Source organism: Mesoplodon densirostris, chromosome 11 (genome assembly GCF_025265405.1).
Source record: "Mesoplodon densirostris isolate mMesDen1 chromosome 11, mMesDen1 primary haplotype, whole genome shotgun sequence".
Taxonomy (NCBI): Eukaryota; Metazoa; Chordata; class Mammalia; order Artiodactyla; family Ziphiidae; genus Mesoplodon; species Mesoplodon densirostris.
The window spans coordinates 15,518,556-15,536,216 of record NC_082671.1 but is presented as its reverse complement, the minus strand read 5'-3'; positions in this window follow the sequence as shown (position 1 = coordinate 15,536,216).

Below are 17,661 nucleotides of genomic sequence, written 5' to 3'. Positions count from 1 at the left end.
GGGAGAAGGGTGGTGGGGAGGGATAGATTGGGAGTTTGGGATTGACATGTAAACACTGCTATATTTAAAATAGATAAGCAACAAGGACCTACTGTATAGCACAGGGAACTCTGCTCAATATTCTGTAATAACCTAAATGGGAAAAGAATTTGAAAAAGGATAGACAAATGTATATGTATAACTGAATCACTTTGCTGTACATCTGAAACTAACACAACGTTGTTAGTCAATTTCCTCCCATATAAAATAAAAATAAAATAAAAATAATCTCTTTCCATATCACCTACATGTGGAATCTAAAATATACAACAAACTAGTGAATATAACAAACAAACAGAAAAAGCAGACTCGCAGATGTAGAGAACAAACTAGTGGTTACAGTAGAGAGAGGGAAGGGGGGTACGGGAGCAAAAGGTACAAACTAATATTATGTATAAAATAAGCTACAAGGACATATTGTACAACACGGGGAATATAGGCAATACTTTATAACAACTATAAATGGAGTATAAACTTTAAAAATTGTGAATCACTGTATTATGCACCTGTAACTTATATACTATTGTATGGCAACTATACTTCAATTTTTAAAAATTAAAATAAAATAAATGTGTGCCTATTCTCCTATTCAGTTCACATAATACTATATACTGCTTCTTTGACACGCATTCTTTTCTACTTCATATTTTTAATTATATATCAAAATACCTGATTTTCTTTGTGAAATTTTAAGCTCTTTAACAATTCTAAAAGTGAGCTGGTGGTGATATCTAATCAGTCTTAGAATTTCCAATGATTTCTAGAGAAATTACCTACAAATAATAAGTACAAGTATATTGTAATTGACTAAAATATGAATCAATCAAGACTAGCACAGTAAGAAAACCAGGATTGAAGTTTTTTGTTTTTTTGTTTTGTTTTTTTTTCGCAGTACGCGGGCCTCTCACTGTGTGGCCTCTCCCGTTGCAGAGCACAAGCTCTGGAGGCGCAGGCTCAACTGCCATGGCTCACGGGCCTAGCCACTCTGCGGCATGTGGGATCTTCCCGGACCAGGGCATGAACCCGTGTCCCCTGCATCGGCAGGCGGACTCTCAACCGCTGCGCCACCAGGGAAGCCCAGGATTGAAGTTTTAACTGATATTTTCAAACTTTAGCTATAAAGAAAATGAAAGTCTTCTCCTGTTTTTATTCAGAGCTTTTATGCCAAAAATGTTATGAAGACAAGGTAGGGTATTTGAATTCTTGCCAAAACAGGTAAGCTGTAAACAGGCTTCCATAAACCTTTTGAATGTCTCAGTCTTATATTCTTCTAAACTGATTATAAATTGAATGTTGTGTCTTTATATATAAATAGACCATGATTTTAGCGGTCTATTTTTGTATCATTAATGGAAAGAAAAAAGATACAGTTACAAAGTGTTTTGAATATGGAAGAATAACCTAAGTGGAAACTATCCTTTGGCTTAAATTAAATGGATTAGAGTTCCCTGAGCATTTAAACATTCATTTTAAAAATGCCTAACTGCAGTCTTTAAAGCAATGTTGCACCTGCTAATGTCACACTGAATACCATATGCATATTCAAGCTCTCTCTTTAGGGTTCTCTTCTAAAATTGGGATATTCTACCCTAGAGATAGAAAATGCTAGGAAAATATACCAAGAATAAGACTTTCTTTTTTAAAAAGCAGATGTGCTCTTTAAAGATAGTTTCTTTCTCACCATGCCTATGGCTAAGCAATTAAATAAAATCTGGGGTATGTTAAGTTAAGAACATACACATTACAGACACCAAAATTATTTTAGATAACTAGTCAGTCTTACAAAAGTACAGCTACAGACCTCAGTAGTCTTTCTACAGAAAGCTAGAAAATGATCTCCCAGGACTTGGCAATAGAGTCAAACTCTGAGGGTGCAATCAACATGAATCAATATGTAATTTAAAAAATTTAATGATATGCAGAAGTAACACACCCTGTGAAAGGGTTGCACTGTTTGTGTGAGATTGAGGAAACCTAAGAAATAGTCAAGTCCAACTAATGTAGTTTTATAAGTTTCTATAATCAATGAAACAAGACAGTTCTCTGCTTTGCAGCACCAAAGAACTTACATTTACAAAACTATTAAAACGAATAACTAACTTCACAAATAATAACTTGAAGAATATTACTGTGCATGCTTTGTGAAGTGAACTAATCTCTTGTGCCTTAGGGCACAAAAGGAGCTGGAACTATACCACAAGTTGTTTGCCATATAGAATGAGAGAAAAATTCACTTAAAAATGACTCAGTCTTTTAAGTTTCAAACTTGGTAGTAAAGGCCAGTAAGTAGAAAATAAGTTAGTATATAATCAAATTAATCAAATATAATGGCAAGGAAAAAAGAAGAAAATAGAGGAGAGAAAAAAATTAAGGCAAAATCTATCAAAAAATAAGCAAAATTTTCTGATATATATTATCTCAGAAGCAAAGATATTTTCTTTCCTTGTAAAGATAGGCCTTCATCTTTACAACTTGATCCCATCACTTTATACTGCCTCCATTACAACTCTCTTAAATTTGGTCTACATTATTGTCATTATCATCATTCTTATTATTTTTAATATTATTCCTTTTTAATGTCTAAAGCATATTACGATGATGAATGCACGGGAGATAAATGTAAACTTCAAAAAGCATGAGGGGAAAAAGTGAGATGTGATCTGAAAGAACCTGACTAGTATGCAGAAATAAAGATTATGAATTTTGGTGGAATGTTAAATCAGTATCAGTCTTCACTGAGCTGAGGTTCTGAAGGATGCTAACAGATGTCCCAAATAAAGATGCTGATATAAAGGTAAGGTTAGTGGTGGGGTATAAGGAGTTCAAGGTTATCTGAAAATAAATGTTTCAATATGAATATGAAGACATATTCCTCTCCAAATGAAAATACTGAGATTTATATCCGTTATGTATTTTTGTGGGTTTACATTTTATCAATATAGGATGAATATTCATGCCCTATTTAATTTTATATTAAATTTAATTTTAAAATTTTAATACCAACAAATAGATATTTCTTTGTTTTACTCCTATATGAATTGACCAAATTACTTTTTATTCACTATTATCAGGTGAATATATACTATGTACTTTTGCCAAAAACATGGATATCCTTGATTTTTTCATGATTCAAGAATTTAGCCCTTTTACACTATTACACAAATATTGAATATATTACCTCTTACTAATTTTGTATTTTCTTACCTTTTCTTGCCTTTGCCTCTGTAGAGCTTTTATTTTTTCATCTTCAAGTAATAAAGTAAAATTTTAAAACACTTCTTATATTTTTGTAGTAGCCTAAAAAATTTCTTGAGTTATATTACAATTTACATTTTCTAATTTTCAAAATCTGGAATCCCCTTTGATGATCACTGAGGAAATTAGCACAAGTTCCTTTTTATCCCTTAATAAATAATAACAATAATTATTGTTACAAATAATAACAATAAACTCAAAATTAATTATAGAAATGGATAGAGTATTAACCAACATGTCCTAACTTGCTATATAATGGATATAACAAAAATTATGTATTTTTAAAATTATTTATCAATTCTCCCCCTTCTTTGCCATTGTATACAGGAATGCATTGTTTGTGGTTCATCTTAATATTTACCTCATTAATTACAGAATATCTGTATGAAATCATGAAAGATAAATCAAAAGTATATCAATTAAAGAGCTCAGAATCTGACGTACAGAAATTGAAGAGACATGGAGTTCTCTGTGGAAAAGAGGGGTTTTAAAATAAATGAATCATAAATAAAGATATATTTTCCTCTCCTGATAATGCACTTTGGTAGATTTTGCCAATCTTCTTTGCCATCCAATATCTGAACCTCTCAATTTCTCTCCTGCTATTTTAGAGCATGCACCATCTTCTGATGCAAAATTCTTATCCCATCATCGCAGATAAAATCACATCTTTTAAATCTAAAATGTGGTTCTAAAATTTATTATTAATTATATAAACCTGCTCCAGACTTTTATGTGAAGCAATAGGGATCATAAAGAATTAATTCCAGTGAGGGCCACAAAAGTTGAAGAAGTAACATCTATTTCCAGAGACATCAGCGGTTGCAGATCTAACAGCCATATTTAATGAATAGTTGCATTCAATAATGTGTCTATTGCATTGTCAATGGGGTAAAACTGGTGGATCTGTCTTTTGTAACAACAGCACTAATGTATTCCCTAGACAATATGCTTGGTGCCTTTAAAAGCAAAAGCTATGGACTGCCCTGGCAGTCAACTGGTTAAGACTCCATGCTTCTAGTGCAGGGGGCACAGGTTCTATCCCTGGTCGGGGAACTAAGATCCCACATGCTGCATGGTGCAGCCAAAAAAAAAAAAAAAAAAAAGTTGTTTTTTAATTTAAAAAATTTAAAAATAAATTAAAAAAAATAAATGCAGAAGCTAAAACAAATAATAAACAAAGCATGTTAATCAATCTACCAAAAGAGAAGAAAAGTTAAAACATATAGAAAGTTATAACAAATATAAAATACAAAAAAATTACATCAAGAATAAAACAAATTATTTCCACTTTTCCAATGATATAAATGAGGCCATTCAAAACATTAAGAGATAGAGACCATTGGATTGGTTTACCTAAGCAAAACAAACACAAGAAAATCCAGGTATATCATTTAAAACAGATTTGGAACAAGTATGGAAGATGTAAATTTTACTTTAAAATGAATTTTATTAAGGTGACATATGTATTATTTTCATTCAGTTTATCTCTCACCCTCTGGCAGGCATTTGATATTTATAAGAAATGTAGGATACCTTCTATTTCACAAACACCTAGCACTATCATCATCTAACATTCAGAAAATGGGCCAGTTTTTATCCTGTTACATGAAAAGATATCAAGATGCACACAGTATATATGATAATATAGAACTCAGAAATGATAGACCTCAGTTCAGATAATGAAAGTGTATTTCTGTGCCTGCCTGGTGAAAGACAATGGCTCTTTTAGTTTTCCTGCTTTTTTGAAATACAGAGGAAAATCCCTTGAGAGCTGAAGAGCTGAATAATAGGTGTCAGAGATTTTTGTTGCTGTTGTTTTGTTTTGTTTTGTTTTTCTTTGTTGTTTCCTCTACTAAAGTGGCCATATCTGGCACAACAACCAAAGAGTTGGATTCAACAAGTAATTTAACTTGTAATAATTTGCTGTCATTTTTCAAGATCCAGATGGATTCTAGGCCGGCCAAAGATATTTTTTCTTTTTAATTCAACATACACATTATTTCAAGCTCTGTTCTAAGACTGTAATTGTATTTCATTTAGTCCTTATATGAGCTCTAGGAAGTAAATAGATGATATTCTTTTTGCATTTGCAGATAATGAAAGGGAGTCACAGAAAAGAAAAAAACAACCTGTCCTAGAAAATGGACACAGTAAGTGGTAGACATAGGATTTGAAGTAAGATGTCTGTCTCTAACAACTATGCTCTTAACCTCCCAACGATGCCTCTAAGTATCATGAGGATGTGCCAAAAATTCATCAAACCCTGAATAATTGTATTAATGCTTTTTATTTCCTCAGAATGTGAGAAAATGTTGGTTTGCTATAAAGAGAGGGCCTCATGGACCTCAATTTGACACATCTTGTTATAGTATCTTACATTTCCTTACTTACAGAAATCAATGTAATACTACATTTCATAACTGTATCTCCTCCCACTAAATACACAGGAGCTGGTTAATAAAATACCAGATCTTTTGAGGTTTCTTAAGCCATATAATTATCCAATAGCTTTCCCTCCCAATATAGTGCCCGAATGCTTTCAAATGCATGCTCTAAGCATTATACAAATGATGCTAACATCTCAGCAAAAAAAAATTGCTGTCATATTTGGAAAAGCAGAGACAAAAATTCTAAGTTTTATTTTACCTGACCCTGCAAAAAATAACAGATTCCTTTCTTCCAAATCTCTAAACATATATTGTGCCAAGGATTTTGAGCTTTTATTTATTTCTTCAGTGCAATTAGAATCCACAACTTCATCACACAGTCTTCCAATTCTTTACGTCCATCACATTGTTTAGCAACAGTGGCTACTGGATGTCTTAAAGTTTTGCCTTAAATGGGCTCTTTATTACTCTTGATCAAATACACTAATTTTATGACTGCTTTTTCCTCTGAACACTATAGGCTGCTTGAGCCACATCATTTTCTACTATTAGTTTCAATATTACTGACAGATTCCCATTTTATTGTTGCCTTAACCAGACACCAAACACTGTATCAGTTTTTATAGCTTTAACAACATAATTCACTCTAGTTTAAGAATAAAATAAATTTGTTGAAGGATACTCCACAAATCTCTGTTATGGTCAGAGAGTTAAACTAAAAATCTGATCCAGTGAACATACTACTACTATTTATGGACAAAACAACTGAAATCAATAAGGCAAAAACCTTTGTGACTTCTGTCTTCAAAAAGCCCCTACTGTCAGTGATGTCAGCATCATGGTTGTGTGATTCTCCTTTTGTTGTTTCCCTTCAATCTACAACCAGTAAAACATAATTTGACAAAGTTGCCTTTGCCCAACACACCAGGATGCCAGAGAATTCCATACCTCTGTACATCTAAAGGTAGGTGGACTGGAATTACATAGGGGAGGCAGAACCAGAGAACAGCGAAAAGGTTGCCTATGATCCTGGACCCCTGGCCATGGCAGCTGAGCTTGCAGCCCCAGAGAGCCTGGTAGCATCAGGGAAGGCAGCACACATGACACTAGCCTCCTGGCTTCAGCAATGCCCATGGCCACAGGGTAGCAGACAGCAGCAGCAGGGCCTACAAACTTGTGCCTCTAGCCACGAAGATGCCCATGACTCCACACACCTAGCCTGCAGCAACAGTGCCTGTGAACTCAACAACTCTGGTCACAGCAGAAACACCCATGACTGGCACACTCTGCCCCCTTCCTGCCACAGAAGTGGAGCTTGCCACATAGCAACAGAGGCATCCACAACCCTGGTGCCCCAAACAAAGATGCCAGCAACACTGGCAGCAGCAAGTCACCAATGACCCCAGAGGCACAAGCAGTAACAAGTGCACAAGGCAACGCTTCTAACCAAGGCAAGGAAGGGTGGAAAGTGCTGACTCTCAAATATAACCAAAGGCAGCTCATGTAAGAGAAACTGAAAACTTGCACTACATCGCCACCTACTGAAAGGCGAAAGTCCCCCAACTTCTAACCTGTTGAATCCTTAGAATCAAGTAGAAAAAGAAATAAAAGTCTTTACCTAAAGAACAGTGTTCACTACTTCAATTCACCAAGCACCATGAAAAACCACAGTAACATGGTATCACAAAAAGAAAATGACAGTTCTCCAGAAACCAAACTTAATGTCACGGAATATTCTATTTATTTATTGCTATTTTGATAGAGAATTTAAAATAGCTGTCATGAATGAACTAAATGAGCTAAAAGAGAACACATAAAGACAGTTCAATGAGCAGAGGAATAAAATTAATGAACAGAAGGAATAGCTTACCAATGAGATTGAAACTCTAATAAAAACAAGCTAAATTCTAGAGCTAAAGAACTCAATAAATGAGAAGAAGAATGCATTAGAAATTATTAGAAATAGAGCAGACCATCTGGAAGAAAGAATTAGCAAACTTGAAGTTAGAAATCTAGAAATGATACAGGTAGAAAAGGAGAGAATTATTAAGATCCAAAAAATAAAAAAAAAGAAATTCTAAAGACACATCTGACTCTACTAAGAAGGGCAACATTAAGATAGTGGGTATACCAGAAAAACAGAGGGAGAAGGGAACAGAGAGTTTGTTTAAAGAAATAAATAAACTTCCTAAACCTGGGGAAGGAACTGGATATACAACTGCACAGAGCTAAAAGAACACTTAATTACTTCCTGGAAAAGAAGCCTTCACCAAGACGTATCATATTGAAACTGTCAAAACTCAATGACAAAGAAAGAATTTTAAAGGCAGCCAGGGAAAAATGAAAGTAACCTACAAGGGAACACCTGTTAGGCTATTAGCAGATTTCTTAGCATAAACTCTATAGAACATGAGAGAGTAGAATGACATACTGAAAATTCTGAAAGATTAAAACTGTCACCCAAGAATACTTTATACAGCAAATTTATCATTCAGATATACAGGAGAAATAAAGGATTTCCAAGACAAACAAAAGCTGAAGGAGTTCATCAACACTAGACCTGCCTTACAAGAAATGTTGAAAGGAGTTCTTATACCTAAAATGAAAAAGAAGAAAAGTATGCAAAACTTTGAGGTAGGTGATAAATAGCAGGCAGAATCAGAAAATTGCAACTCAATATCAGAATAGCCTGTTCAACACTTAATTATAGAATAAAAGTTAAAGGGAAAAAAGCAGTAAAAATAACCAAAGCTACTTCAATTTGCTGACCAATTCAAAACATAAAAATAGATAACTGACACAATAACATAAAAGAGGCAAAGGAAAAGGACAAAACCTGTACTGACAAATGAAGAAAAGATGCTATAAGCAAAAAAAGGACTATTTTATCTTTGAGAAATTTACACAAATCTCATGGAAACCACAAAACATAAATCTGGAGCAGAGACAAAAAACAGAAAAAAGAAGAAACTGAGAAAATCATCACAGAAAATCATCAAACTAAAGATGGTTTGACACAGGCAGGCAGGCAGAGACACAAGGAAAACGAAACAATGGCAATATAAAGCAAACAGAAAACAAAAGCTAAAATGGCAGTACCAACTCCTCATATGCCAATAATCACCCTAAATGTAAATGGACTGAACTCACTAATCAAAAGACATGGAGTGGCTGGATGGATAGAAAAAGAAGACCCAACTATATGCTGCCTGCAGGAGACACACCTCAGCTCTGAAGACAAACATAGACTCAGAGAAAAGGATGGGAGATGATACTCCAAGAAAATTGCAGCCAAAAGAAAGCAGGTATAGCCATACTCATATGAGACAAAATAGACTTCTAGCCAAAACAGGTAATAAGAGACAAAGATGAACATTATATAATGATAAAGAGGACAATTCATCAAGAAGACATAACAATTACTAATATATATATATATATATATATATATATATATATATATATATATATATGCACCTAACATAGGAGCACCAAAATATATAATGCAGCTATTAAAAGAACTGAAGAGAGAAATTGGCAATACAATAGTAGGGAATTTTAACTCTTCAGTTACATCAACAGATATATCATATAGACAGAAAATCAATAAGGAAACATCAACCCTTAAATAAAACATTAGGGTAGGTGTAAATGATAGATTTACATAAAACTTTCTATCTAAATGCAGCAGAATACACATTCTTCTCAAATGCACATGAAACATTCTCAAGGATAGACTACAAGTTGGGACACAAAACAAGTCTCAATAAATTTAGAAGATTGAAATCATATCAAGCATCTAGGCATCCTTTTTAATCACAGTGGTATTAAACGAGAAATCAACTACAAGAAGAAAGCTGGGAAAATCACAACTATGTGGAGACTGAATAACATGCTAATGAACTATTGGGTCAGTGAAGAAATCAAAGGAGAAAAAAAAATACCTGAAGACAAATGAAAATGAAAACACAACATAACAAAATCTATGGGATGCAGCAAAAGTGGTACTAAGAGGGAAATTTATACGTAGTACAGGTCTACCTCCATAAACAAGAAAAATCTCAAACAAACATTATAACCCTACACCTAAAAGAAATAGAAACAGAAGAACAAATAATGCCTAAATGCAGTAGAAGAAAGGAAATACTAAATATCAGAGCAGAAATAAATTATATAGAGACTAAAAAGGTGATAGAAAAGATTAACAAAACTAAGAACTAGTTATTTGAAAAGCTAAACAAAATTGACAAACCTTTAGGTAGATTCACAAAGAAAAAGAAGGCTCTGATAAAATCAGAAAAGAAAGAGAAGAAATAAAAATGAGTACCACAGAAGTACAAAGGATTATAAGAGATATTATAAACAGCTATATACCAACAAATTTGAAAACCTGAAGGAAATGGACAAATTCTTAGAATTATACAACCTTCCAAGACTGAATCATGAAGAAATAGAGAATCATAACAGACTGATCACCACTAAGGAGATTACAAGAGTAATCAAATACCTCCCCCAAAACAAAAGTCCAGGACCAGATGGCTCCACTGATGAATTTACCAAACATTAAAAATCATTTAATACCTCTCTTCTCACACTCTTTCAAAATATTGAAGAGGAAAGAAATCTTTTATACTTATTCTATGAGAACAACATTACCCTATTACCAAAACCAGACAAGGACAAAACACACAAAAAAAGATAGGCCAATATCTCTGATGAGCATAGATAGAAAAATCCTCAACTAAGTATGAGGAAAACCGAATAGTACAATACATTAAAAGGATAATACATCCTGATCAAATGGGATTTATCCAGGGATGCAAGACTGTTCAATATCTACAAATCAATCAATTTGATATACCACATTAATAAACTGAAAGATAAAAATCATATGACCTAAATCACAGCAAGATCCTTTTTGACCCACCTCCTAGACAAATGGAAATAAAAACAAAAATAAACAAATGGGACCTAATGAAACTTAAAAGCTTTTGCAAAGCAAAAGAAACCATAAACAAGACCAAAAAACAACCCTCAGAATGGGAGAAAATATTTGCAAATGAAGCAACTGACAAAGGGCTAATCTCCAAAATTTACAAGCAGCTCATGCAGCTCCATATCAAAAAAACAAACAACTCAATCCAAAAATGAGCAGAAGACCTAAATAGACATTTCTCCAAAGAAGATATACAGATTGCCAACAAACACATGAAAGAATGCTCAACATCATTAATCATTAGAGAAATGCAAATCAAAACTACAATGAGGTATCATCTCACACTGGTCAGAATGGCCATTACCAAAATATCTACAAACAATAAATGCTGCAGAGGGTGGGGAGAAAAGCAAACCCTCTTGCACTGTTGGTGGGAAGGTAAACTGATACAGCCACTATGGAGAACAGTATGGAGATTCCTTAATAAACTAAAAATACAACTATCATATGACCCAGCAATCCCACTACTGGGCATATACCTTGTGAAAACCATAATTCAGAAAGAGTCATGTACCACAATATTCATTGCAGCTCTATTTACAATAGCCAGGATATGGAAGCAACCTAAGTGTCCATCAAGAGATGAACGGATACAGAAGATATGGCACATATATACAATGGAATATTACTCAGCCATAAAAAGAAACGAAACTGAGTTATTTGTACTGAGGTGGATGGACCTAGAGTCTGTCATACAGAGTGAAGTAAGTCAGAAAGAGAAAAACAAATGCCATATACTAACACATATATATCGAATCTAAAAAACAAAACAAAAAAATGGTCATGAAGAACCTAGGGCCAAGACAGGAATAAAGACGCAGACCTACTAGAGAATGGACTTGAGGATACGGGGAGGGGGAAGGGTAAGCTGGCACAAAGTGAGAGAGGGGCATGGACATATATACACTACCAAATGTAAAATAGATAGCTAGTGGGAAGCAGCCACATAGCACAGGGAGATCAGCTTAGTGCATTGTGACCACCTAGAGGGGTGAGATAGGGAGGGTGGGAGGGAGGGAGACGCAAGAGGGAAGAAATATGGGAACATATGTATATGTATAACTGATTCACTTTGTTATAAAGCAGAAACTAACCCACCACTGTAAAGCAATTATACTCCAATAATGATGTTAAAAAAAAAGAAAAAAGAACCTAGAGGCAGGACAGGAATAAAGACGGTGATGTAGCAAATGGACTTGTGGATACGGGGTGGGGGAAGGGTAAGCTGGGACGAAGTGAGAAAGTGGCATGGACATACATACACTACCAAATGTAAAACAGATAGCTATTGGAAGCAGCTGCATAGCACAGGGAAATCTGCTTGTTGCTTTGTGTCCACCTAGAGGGATGGCATAGGGAGAGTGGGAGGGAGACACAAGAGGGAGGAGATATGGGGATATATGTATACGTATAGCTGATTCACTGTTTTACAGCAGAAACTAACACACCATTGTAAAGCAATTATACTCCACTAAAGATGTTAAAAAAAATCATATGATCTTCTCAACAGCTGCAGAAAAAGCATTTGACAAGATTTAACACTAATTATTGATTAAAAAAAAAACTCTCAACAAAATGGGAACAGAGGGAATGTACCTCAACATAATAAAGGCCATATGTGACAAACCCATAGCTAACATCATACTGCTCCTGAAAACCTGAATGATATCCCTCTAAGATGAAGAACAAGACAAGAAAGCCTACTCTCACCACTCTTATTCAACATAGTATTGGAAGTCCTAGCCAGAGCATTCAGGCAAGAAAAAGAAATAAAAGTCATCCAAATTGGAAAGGAATAAGTTAGACAGTCACTATTTGCAAATAATATACTATATCTAGAAAACCCTAAAGACTCCACCAAAAATATTAGAAATAAGAAATACAACAAAGTTGCTGAGTATAAAATTAATAAATGAAAATCTGTCATAATTCTATATACAAACAACAAATTAGCAGAGAGAATAATGAAGAAAACAATCTAATTTACAATCATAAAAAAGAATAGAATACATAGGAATAAATTTAACCAAGGAGGTGAAATGCCTGTACATTGAAAGCTATAAAACATTGTTGAAAGAAATTTACAATTACACAAATAATGAAAAAGTTTTGTTCTCGTGGAGTGGAAGAATTCATATGTTAAAATGACTATATGACCTAAAGCAATCTATAGATTCAATGCAATTCCAATGAAATGTTTCACAGAAATAGAACAAAAAATCCTAAAATTTATAAGGAACACAAATAGCCAAGGTATTTATATGGACCCTTGAATATCTAAGGCAATCTTGAGAAAGAAGAACAAAGCTGTAGGTATCACACAACCTGATTTGAAACTATATACAAGCTACAGTAATCAAAACGGCTTGGTACTGGAACAAAAACAGACCCATAAGTCAATGGAATAGAATTCAAAGCCCAGAAAACCCCCCCACACATTTATGGATAATTGATTTATGATAAAGCATTAAAGAACACAGAATGGAGAAAGGATTGTCTTTGTCTTCAATAAATGGTGTCAGGAAAACTGTACAGCCACATGCAAACTAATGAAACTAGACTATTGTCTCACACTATACATAAAAATCAGCACAAATTGGATTAAAGATTTGAATGTAAGTCCTGAAACCATAAAACTGCTGGAAGAAAACATAGGCAGTACTCTCTTTGACAGTGGTCTTAGCAATATCTTTCTGGATATGTCTCCTCAGGAAGGGAAACAAAAGCAAAAATAAACAAATGGGACTACATCAAATTAAAAGGCTCCTGTACAGCAAAGGAATCCATCAACAAAAGGAAAAGGCAATTTATTGAATGGGAGAAGTTATTTACAAATGATATATTCTATAAGGAGTTAATATCCAAAATATATAAAGAACCCATCCAACTCAACTCCAAAAAAATAAATGACTTGATTATAAAATGGGCAGAGGAGCTAAATAGACATTTTTCCAAAGAAGATATACAGATGGCCAACATTCACATGAAAAGATGTTCAACATCACTAGTTTTTCAGGGAAATGCAAATCAAAACCAAAATGAGATATTACCTTAGACCTGTTAGAATGACTATTAAGAAAAAGCAAGAAATTACAAGTGTTGGAGATGATGCTGAAAACGGGGAACTCTCATAAACTGTTGGTGGGAATGTAAATTGGTGCAGTCACTACTCTATGATCCAGCTATTCCACTTCTGGGTGTTTATCTGAAGAATACAAAAATAGTACTTTGAAAATATACATGCAGCCACATGTTCACTGTGACATTATTTACAATAGTTAAGATATGGAAGCTATCTAAGTGCCCCAAAATGGATGCAGCGAAACCCAATGCAGCCATGAATAAATAAATAAATAAATAAATTTATCAAAAAAAAAAAAAAAGTACACTAAAGATCTACCACATAAATTTGAAGGAGCCAAATGTAGTTTAAATGTTACAATGTTACCTTGTTGAAGACATGGTAAAAGTAACATGTTGAGTTCTTACCTGAGACTGTGACTAGCAAGTAGTATGAACCTATTGCAATCATTAGATTTCCACTAAATGAATATAAATGTATATCAAATAAAGAAAATAATAAAATAAAAGAGATAAATTAAAAATAAGTAATTAACTCAAAGAAGTAATAAAAGAGGAAAGGGGGAAATGGAAGTGGTGAGTCAAACATAATAATATAATATGTTACTTAAAATATATCAATAAATTAATATAATGTACTAAATACTGACAATTTAAAACGCAAAGGTATATTTTTTTACATATTTATACAAAGCTTACAAGTAAAGTGGCTTAAATATAAGCATATAAGAAAACTAAAGCAGAGAATGAATAGTTAATTTATGTAAATATTATAAAAAGAAAGCGGGCTTAGCTCTACTAATATCAGGCTGCATAGAATATAAAGAAGGAAGCATATTAGAAACAATTTTTAAGGTATAAATTCAGTAGAATGATATAAAATTTAAAATATGTATACTTCTGTCACCTAGATATGAAATAAACATCAGTAAAATAGATATTAAAAATACAGAAATCAATAAGCATAGGGGGAATATTTTAAAAACAATTCTCTCAGTAAAGATATAAAATATTTCATGGCACATTTAACAAACACAACCTAACAGATATAGAACTGCATCCAAGAACCTCAGAAGACACATACTTTTTCAACAGTGTATGGAATATGTGTATATATATATATATATATAAATATATGTATGTATACATGTAGATATACTTGTAGGCATGTATGTATACTTCATATATATTGTATACATATATGTGTATAAATATATATTTCATATACATACCACATATATATTTGGTCATATTCTTGGCTATTAAATAATTTTCAGCAAATTTCCAAGGATCAATATATTGAAAAATATTATTTCTGATTACAGTGGAATTGAGCGAGAAATCAAGAGCTAAAAGACGTCTTTAAAATATAAGTTGGAAATTAAGCAATATACTTTTTATATACCATGTTAGGAAAAAATAATCCAAATCCTTTGTAAACTCCTCCAAATCATATAAAAGAGGAAGTAGTCCTAATTTATTTTATAAGATCAAAATGATCCTGATTACAAAAATCTGGTTAGATCATTACCAAAATATTAATTTATAGACCACTCCTAAATGACATAATGCTACTCAAACCCATATATTAAAAAGAGTTACAACTATTTTAAGCTTATTTCAGGAGTACAAGGACAATTTAACATTTGAATGATGTATGTACATTTTTACCACTTATTACAGAAAATAAATATACACATGACAATCTCATAGATACAATAAAAGCATTCAATAAAATTTAATAATTGTTAATGGTAAAAACTCATAGCAAGAACAATAAAACTAAGTTTTTAAAAATCTTATATAGTTTACCTACAAGAATACACACACACACAAAACACCATAACAATCATTATACTTCACGGTAAAATGTTGAAAGCAAATTCCTTGAGATCATGAACAAGACAACAAGGCAGCTTTCATCATCTAAAGTATGGGTTTTAGCCATTGCAAAAAGCAAGGGAATAAGGTGTGACAACTGTAAATAAATATATCTTTCTTCATTTGCAGATGACATAAACAAGGATGTAGAAAATCCCAAAATATCTTTATATATACTATTTATTTTGAATCAATCAATTTCACAATATTGTTGGATACAAGTCAGAACACACACATACACACACACACACACACACAAATTACTTTCAATATGCCAGAAAAAGAAAACTGAAAGGATACTATTCTCAATAACAAAAAATTCAATTCTTTAGAATAATCTAAGAAAAGGTGTGCAAATCTCTCTATAGAAAAGTATAACACTGAAAGAAAGTCAAGTAAACCTGAAGAAAAGACGACAATAACATGTCAATTCTCCTCACACTGATTTACGGTTTCAATGCAATACCAATCAATGTCAGGTCCAAGTGCCAGGAGCAGCATCTCTGCACACGGTACACATTCACCATCCTGAATTGAGGAGAAGCACAGTGCTTCTACAAGGTGCCAGGTTGGGGTGTCTGGCACAGCAGTTCTGTGCTGGGAACTCTAGTCCGAAGTGTTAGGTGCAAGGCCTCTACACATGGCCCCCTACAGGCAAGTGAATTGAGACTAAGAACAAAAGAAAAGGATAGACCTTATCACTTAGATTCCATCTTATTTTTCCGAGGGGATCCCAGTGGCCTCTGCTGGTGATTGTTTCTTGAGTGTTCTTACTTTATGAACATTTGCTGAGTTGTGTACTTATGATTTGTACATTTATTGTATATTTCAATTAAAAAAATTAAGCATAAGAAATCTATGATACTTAATGAAATATAGGTGCAAAAAAGATAGTAAAAGGAGTATGTTATTGCACTATGCTTTGACGTATCTGGTACCAATTTCAAAAGGTAAGTCTTGATTTGAGCCTTGAAAAATGAATGATAATTCACCAGGTTAACTTGCTGGAAGAACTTTCCAGGGGAAAGTTAATATTTATTCTCATATTGCATTGCACAATATATTTAAGGATCTCTTTTTCTTAAAACCAGGTTTTACTCAAAACTATGTTTATAGAATTTTATTAGTCCAAATAAACTCTATTTCATTAAACATAAATTCTGATTTAGTAGAGTGAAATTTGTGAAGATCCTTTTATTCTTAGATTTGAAGAAGATTTCATTAAGTAGGTATTTTGGTAAATGTCACATAATGAGAGAAATTGTATTACTTGTTATTTTAAAATGATGGAAATAAATAAATGAATTATTCCTTGAAATCTGCCAATAATGTAGATTTTAAGAAAATTATTCTCATCTGTTATGCTTATGAAAGAGTAGCTATTATGATACCTGCCTTCCTGAATCATACTATGAATTAGTTGATTCTGATTCATACTCCTTCCACTTTGTTCAAAAATTAAGAAATTACAATAATGACTTCTAGAGTGCAGACTGATCATCTAGAATTCTTAAAATGGGCACCTATAAAGATGATTTTCATAGAAAAGCATTCTAGAAATTATGCACATTGGACTTCAGAAGTTACACAAAGTTTTATAAAGAAACAGTTTCTTGGAGTCTGATTTTTAAAGAAAATTAAGTATTTATAGTGAATTTATGGAAGACTTTTATTAAGCGACTTGCACTCCCAAACAAGAACAATCTTTCTGAAGTCGTGATCTGATAGGTTCAGGGCTAGAATCTTATTTACAAAGAATAAGTTTTGCTACAGCAAAGATTATATAGCCTTAACGTTATTTAGTTTATGCATATGTGAAGGTCATGCTTTATATTTACTATTATTTTTGATGAATCCAAGGAATGTTTATCCATTTTTTACAGTTGTTTATTCCCAGAGATAAAATATGTACATCCAAGAAATTTTTATCTGTGCCAGAAAGCATCAGATTTGTTTCTCAATCACAATAAAAGTGCCAAAGTAAAGGCACTGTTTTCATGACTGAGCTATTTATTATCT